Genomic DNA, 7,337 nt, shown 5'->3' on the forward strand with positions numbered 1-7,337 from the left:
GGTGTGGGCTCTTGATTGGTTGGTTTGCATCTGAGAAGTGCACTTCTAGGTGAGTTGTTTACTGTCTCTAGGGAGTCACTAACCCTGGGAGGGGCAGACCCCATAGGATCAGCAAGTTCCCCGCCCCCCCCCCATGCTAACACCGTTAGGGTAGAGAAAACATATAGAGAAAGCCTGGAGATTCACGGCATGGTTACATACCTTGGTTCTGCTAGATTTTTTTTTTTTAATTTTTTTTTAACGTTTATTTATTTTTGAGACAGAAAGAGACAGAGTATGAACGGGGGAGGGTCAGAGAGAGAGGGAGACACAGAATCTGAAACAGGCTCCAGGCTCTGAGCCATCAGCACAGATGCCGGACTCGGGGCTTGAACTCATGAACCGCGAGATCATGACCTGAGCCGAAGTCGGACGCTCAACCGACTGAGCCATCCAGGCGCCCCGGTTCTGCTAGATTTTCAAATGTTTTTCTAAAGAGAGAACTTATCTTTAGAGATACATATTTCAATGTTTAAAGATGTCTGTGACTTGCTTTGAAATAATGTGGAGTTAGAGTGGGGAGTAGGTGTTGAAAAGGTATTTATACTCCATTTTGTTCTAAAAATAATGGCAGATGATTCTCTGCTTTAAACGGTTGTAAATGTTTTAGTCAGTTACATTAGCTTTATGAGTCTCATTTCCTCACCTCTCAGATAGGAGCGGCAATATTTCTATACTAGAGAAGACTTACATGTGAACAAAATTTACATTATCAATAATGCGTGGCCCTGGGCAACATATTATGTCTTAATGTCTGACGTGCCTGTGTCTGGTTATGAAGCAATATGAACACAAAAATCCGTGTCAACAAGCAGACGACTCAGAAGGAGTACTGTGGTTTTGGTCACTGACAATTTCGTTATGTATTTTCACTTTTATCAAGGTCCGCTTTTCTAAGTGGTGATGACTTCCCATTTCTTTTTCACTCAGAAGTGCCACTGGTCCAGTTAGGATATCAGGTAATAATTTCAGACTCTTTGCCCTCTATTTTCACACTTGTAAATATACATCTTGATTAATTCCTTCTTTTTCTATGGGAAGCCACAGATACCAGTGTGACAGTTCCCCCGAAATAGAGTCTTCACATAGGAAAGATTCTCTATCCCCTGAAAAGGGAATACCATTGGTAGAAAAATACCTCTTTAGAAAGGAAACCAGGATGCTTTGTGAATGCAGAACACTTTTGGAGAATCAGCAGGGGGCACTAAGATTCCACAGCAAAAACATATCCCTGCAGCGTTCATAAATTATTTTTCTTTTGCCTTAACTCTGAACTGATAACACCATAAACTCTACGCTTTTTTATCTTCGCTACAGCTGATAGCGTATCTTTTCTTTTTAACCCCGAAAGTGTAGGTGCACTTAACAAATTTCTTTATCTACCAATTAAAAAAAAAAAAAAAGCACAACCAACAAAACCTTCCCATGAACTCATCTACATTCTTGTTTGCTCCTCATTCGGCATTCAAATGCAACGCTATTTTCTTCCCTTTGACAAACATAGAGTCATTAGGATTTTTCACAGACAAATGATTACCTAATAAATGACCTTGTGCAGGCACCTCTATTAAAATGGAGCAGAAAGATGTTTACTACAAGTGGTGGCCAAGAAGGAAGGTACAGGGACAAGACAGGTTCTGCATAACCAACAGCTTCTTCAGCTCCAAGAATAATGAAGGCACTTACTGGACTAGCAGATCTGCATTAAAAATAATTATAAGCCTGACAAGACACAAACTATAAACACAAATTATGATTGGCTATTGTAACACTTCATTAATTCCATGGAAGTCCAAGGGTAAGGTAATAACACTTACACTCACGTGGGACGTCGGCAAGTACGGGAAAAAAAAAAAAAAATCAAAATATATTAACTAGGGAAGGATGAAAAGAATACTGATCCATTTTTGTATGTTTTCTCTGATTCTAGTACATTTAAAGGATGAGGGAAAGTATGAACTCTAAGTGGAATATCTTTGAAGTATATTTTTGTGAAGATGTAATTTTTTTATAAAACAAATTGCTGCAGGATCTTTGACTGAAGTATTGGATATGGCCACGTATTTTTGCCTGTACCCTTATTTGTAAGCCTTTAAAAACTACTTAAAAATATAGCCTTTGCTTTGGGTCATACTGGCCAGGGCTTTAGGTAACTGGCAGCTTCGTAGGGAATGACCTCAGGTCGTAGAATTTTAGAGCTAAGAGGAACTTTGCCAGTTATCTCAGCCAATCCTTTGATTTTATAAATGAGGACGCTGTAGGTATAGAAAGATCACTGAGAAAGCTCTATAAACTGGAGTTAGCATCCACCATGGTAACTGAACTGGCAGTAAAGTTCCAGGTCACCTGACTCTGAGGCAGTCTCTGCCATGTTGCCTTTCTGTTACACAGTTTATGTGTATAACATATACAATATATTATATATTTTATTATATAACAGTTGTATAACAGGTATGTGTATATACCCACATATATATGAATATTATATGTATATATTATATAGATACACTGTATATGTGTGTATACACACACACACACACACACACACACGTGTGTACATAGTATTTCATTTTTAACAATTTTGATAACAGCGTGATTCCTAAGGAAAACAGGCAAAGATTGACTCCCTGGACCTTATAAGTGGAGGATGCTTTAGATTAATTCACAAGACTAAGGGGACCTGGGTGGCTCAGTTGGTTATGCATCTGACTTCTGCTCAGGTCATGACCTCGCAGTTTGTGAGTTCAAGCCCCACGTTGGGCTCTGTGTTGATGGCTCTGAGCCTGGAACCTGCTTCAGAACCTGCGACTCCCTCTCTTTCTGCCCCTCCCCCGCTCATGCTCTGTCTCTCTCTGTCTCTCAAAAAATAAATAAACGTTAAAAAAATTTTTAGATTAATTCACGAGAGTAAATATCTCAGACCATTAGGAGTGCTCCAAAGAAGTAAGCATACCACTTATTGCTTTTTCTATTGAACAACTGAGGCCCTGTTGCAGAGGAGTCACGGGAAGAATGGAGAAGACACCCAGCAGGAGAGAGCTGCTTTTCAATTAAGATTGGCATTGCTTCCGGTCCGGATGCCTGAGAAGAGCAGAGTGAAAGATGAACCTCTCAGCCCTACACTTAAAGCATGGCACTTCTCTACCAGGAGCATAATTTGGAGTTGGGTGTCTTGTTTGCACTTGGCTGGTTCAGTCCGTCCCCTTCCCCTTCTCTTCCGCATAATTAGATCAATTTTATTAGGCAGGGTCTGTGATGGCGCAGGGTGGCTGTGTTAGCTGCCAGTGCAAGTGGTTTGTGCGTTACATTTCATGCTGGTTCTCTTTCTATTAACAACAATGGAATTTTCAGGCTTCATTACTAGATTAAACTCCTGATAGAATTAAAGATTGTTGATCCTTTCTGGGCACTTTTTCCCCTGGGGACCACCACCCTGAACACTAGAGCTCCCAACCTCAATCATTCCAGGGATGCATTTGCCTCTGCTCGCAGGGAAAAAGCATCACAGTGCATCTCTGAACTTGGCAGAGGAGGTAGACAATGCACAAATGAATTCTTTGAAATAAATGAAAGAATCTTACAGAATAGAGTATATAACTGCTTCAAAATACCCAAGAGCAACACAATTTTAGCGGTGACTCTAGGGACGTGGAGAGTTGCGATTTCTTACGAAATGGTAAAAGATGCCTTTTAACTTTGTAAAACAATGATTTGTTTTTCCTTTTGGGTATTGAAGATGCAAGCCGAGTTTCTTTTTCGTGGCCTAGGGATTGGTTTTCTTCTCCCTTGTAGCAAAAAAATTCTTTCAGAAACGCTAAAGCATTATTTTTTCTTTTTATTCTTGCCACACGTGTTGGGCTGTCGGTACCTTTTTGTCATGACTTATCAAGGGACTCAGGAGTCCATGGCTAACAGATATCGACCCTGATGAAAGCCAGAATGCCAACTATTCATTTATCAGACAGGTTTGCTTGAACTACTATATTTGTTTTCACATATTCTTTCCAGTGGATTCAAGACAGTAGTTCAATCCGAGACAATGCTTTAAATGTTCATGCGTGAAAACACGTTTGAAGAAGGTATGGTATTCAATGCGACTTGTTAAATGTAAGTTTGGTAATCTCAATGAAGAATATTAGTTCAGACATTTTGTTTTTAATGAGGTATTTTTTCTCAAAAAGCTTAAATGTGGGCCTCTGAATCTGTGTTAGACTGAGGTGCTCTTGGCTGAAACTCCCTGGGCTCCTTCCCGTCCCTTTCATCTTATTTCTGTCAGTGTGAACTAATACATTAGAAAAAGCGAAGGGGTGCCTGGGTGGCTCAGTCAGTTGGGTGTCTGACTCTTGATTTCGGCCCAGGTCATGATCTCACGGTTCATGAGTTCGAGCCCCACATTGGGCTCTGTGCTGACAGAACAGAGCCTATTTTGGGATTCTCTCTCTCCTTCTCTCTCTGCTCCGCACCCCCCCCGCAAATAAATTTTTAAATTTTTTTTTTAAAATTAAAAGAAAAAAGGAAGATTGATCAATACCTGGTATATATATTCACTTTACATATAATCCCACGTGAGAGGTTGGAGTGACCAAGCAATTTGCCCAAAACCACAGGGTCATAAATTGCAAAAATAAAACTTGAATTCAGGTCTGTCCGATGTCAAAATCCAAGCTATATTTCCCTCTTTACATTACACTTCCTTTTATGTTCAATTCAATGGACCAATACATCCTTTAAAAAAAAAAAGATTTTACAAAATAGAAATTGTCCCCATTTAAAATATCCATGCGTTATTTTTCTAAAAACTCTCCAAGACCAACAGTGTCATGTCCGAAATAGTCAATAGTATGTTATGGACTCACTTCAAAGCTAGTAGCATGGAGAGGATTTATTTATTTATTTATTTTTAAATTTATTTTTGGTACTGAAGACTCACATGTAATCAACCGACAGTGTGACAAACTTTCTCCTGCCTTTGGATTTGTTCCTTGGTTGGTTTCCAGCCTGGCTTTCTTTGTCTGCTGTAAGGCAGTGAACAAAACCCAGTTGGTTTTATAGGAACGTGGACATTGAAAAGACGTTGTAAATGTATTAGAAATAACGGTAGAGAGAGGGGTGATGGGGTGATTGCAAAAATGTTTCTAATTATTCACTTCCTGTGTAAGACTCCTTGCAGTGTGACTTTGTAGCTTCTCTCAGTGGTGGTGCCTGCGAGGCCTCTTCATCCGTCTAGGATAGCTTTTGACTTGCTTTTGCTGAAACAATGTGGCAGAATTGAACTGGGCCAGTTCTAAGCTTAACACTCCGAAGAATCTTGTAAGCTCAGCTTGCTCCCTGCCCAGCTGCTCTGAGGGCAAGCCCAGACCAGCCTGCTGGATGATGAGAGACAAGGGACCCACTCACTCCTTATGCTCCAGCCAACAGCCAGCCACACAGGCTAGTCATATGAGTGAGGTCACAGCTGACCTGCACGTACCTAGACAAGCCCGGGTGAGAACAAAGAAGCATGGCCCAGGTCATGAACTACCCAGAACTACCCAGGCCACCTGTAGATTCATGAACAGTAAGTGGTTATAATTTTCGGCCACTGCATTCTGACATCGGTTGTTACACAGCAATAGCTAATAGCTGTAGATCCGTCAGCAAGAATAAATGGTTATTGTTTCAAGCCGCTTATTTCCGAGATTATTTCTGAGGCAGCCATAGCTAACCACTAAAGAAGGTTAAGGAGCAGATAACTGAGCACTGTGTCGGGGGCAAGAGGGAGTGAGCCGTCCTCTGGGAAACATAATGGGAAAGCAGGGAGAAGAGACAGAGAATTTAGGCCCGCTAACTAAGAATAAGGTGAACTGCAAAAGTAGCTCAATTAATTTGTGTGCATTGCTGATTCCGAAGATGAAGATAGTTAAAAACATGCATGCATACCTAAAGTGTTAAAATCATGTCTAATATTCAGTAGAACAATGTCAACAAATATTAGCATTAGACACAAATGTTTGGCTTTCCCTGAGATTGAAACACAAATTCACTCCTTTCATGTTATTGGAATTTAAGTGGTCTGGCCTTAAGTTTTTTGCTATTTCCTGCCATCAGTTGTTTGAAATGGCTGAATAAAGTAAATCATTTTGTTTTAGTGTATGGGCTTTATGTTACTATTCTCTTTGTAGTTGAAATGAGCAGTGGAAAATAGCCTTTCTGTGAAGTTGGTCTTTTAAAATATGCACCACTGTTCCAAACAGCCGGCTAATTTTTGAGTTCATCAGATGTGTATTTATATGGTGAACGTATCTGTCACATAAACATTTTGTCAATCACCGCCTTCCTTCTGTTCTGACACAGGATGCTGGAGCCCCATCTAAATGTGATGAGTGTTGTGCTTGTTCCAAGTGAGAATTAATTATGGCAATGACAAGTGTGCTACCAAAGCCACCCATCCTCTGTGACAATACTTCATTAACAGCAGCAATTGTTGAAATTTCACATAAAGAAAAAGATAAGTCCACGATTAATTTAGCAAACCCTTTAGTTTGGACCCCTAAATTAGTTTATCCTTTGGATGAAATTTTTGCCTGAATCAACTCAGCCATGAGTCTAAGGTCTGAAACTGATCAGAATGAGGAAAATGATCATAAGTTCAATGAGGAAATCATTCATTCTGCTTCTCTGTATCTTTTGAGATTGACTTAAAATATATATATATATATATATATATATATATATATATATATATAATGCTATAGACTTCAAAAGGAATTTGAAGATTTTTCCTGCAGATTTGATCCAGGGAAATTGGAACAGAAATAATGATTAACTAACATATTTAATATCTTTGCAGTATGAAATTGTACGATACCTAATATAACTAGATCTTTATATTTTTCTCTGGACTTATTTTCTTAACAACTTATGTGCTCCTGGGAGGTTATTGTAAAGAGGATCATGTTAGTTTGTGAACACGACTGGATATAAATATGACAAATTGAACAAGTAGCCTGAAGATGATAAATGCATAAACCTAGCAATTTAAAAATAAGTTTAGAATGACTATAGAATGTCAAATCACATCCCCAGCGGTCTCAATATAAAACGGCTATTCAAGCATTGCATACACACCCTTGAGAAGAACAGATGAAAATCTACATCAGACTCTTTTTATAGAGGCACCGAACTGGTTTAAATAAAAATGATGATGATAATAATAGTTACAGTAACAAATGGCATGTAAAAAAGCCTTTATGTTGCAAGCATTTGGCCTACCTTTTTCTTGGCAGTTTCTCAATATTTATTTTGAATGTACGTAACAG

The sequence above is a fragment of the Panthera leo genome, chromosome C2, assembly GCF_018350215.1.
Source record: "Panthera leo isolate Ple1 chromosome C2, P.leo_Ple1_pat1.1, whole genome shotgun sequence".
In the NCBI taxonomy this organism is placed as follows: Eukaryota; Metazoa; Chordata; class Mammalia; order Carnivora; family Felidae; genus Panthera; species Panthera leo.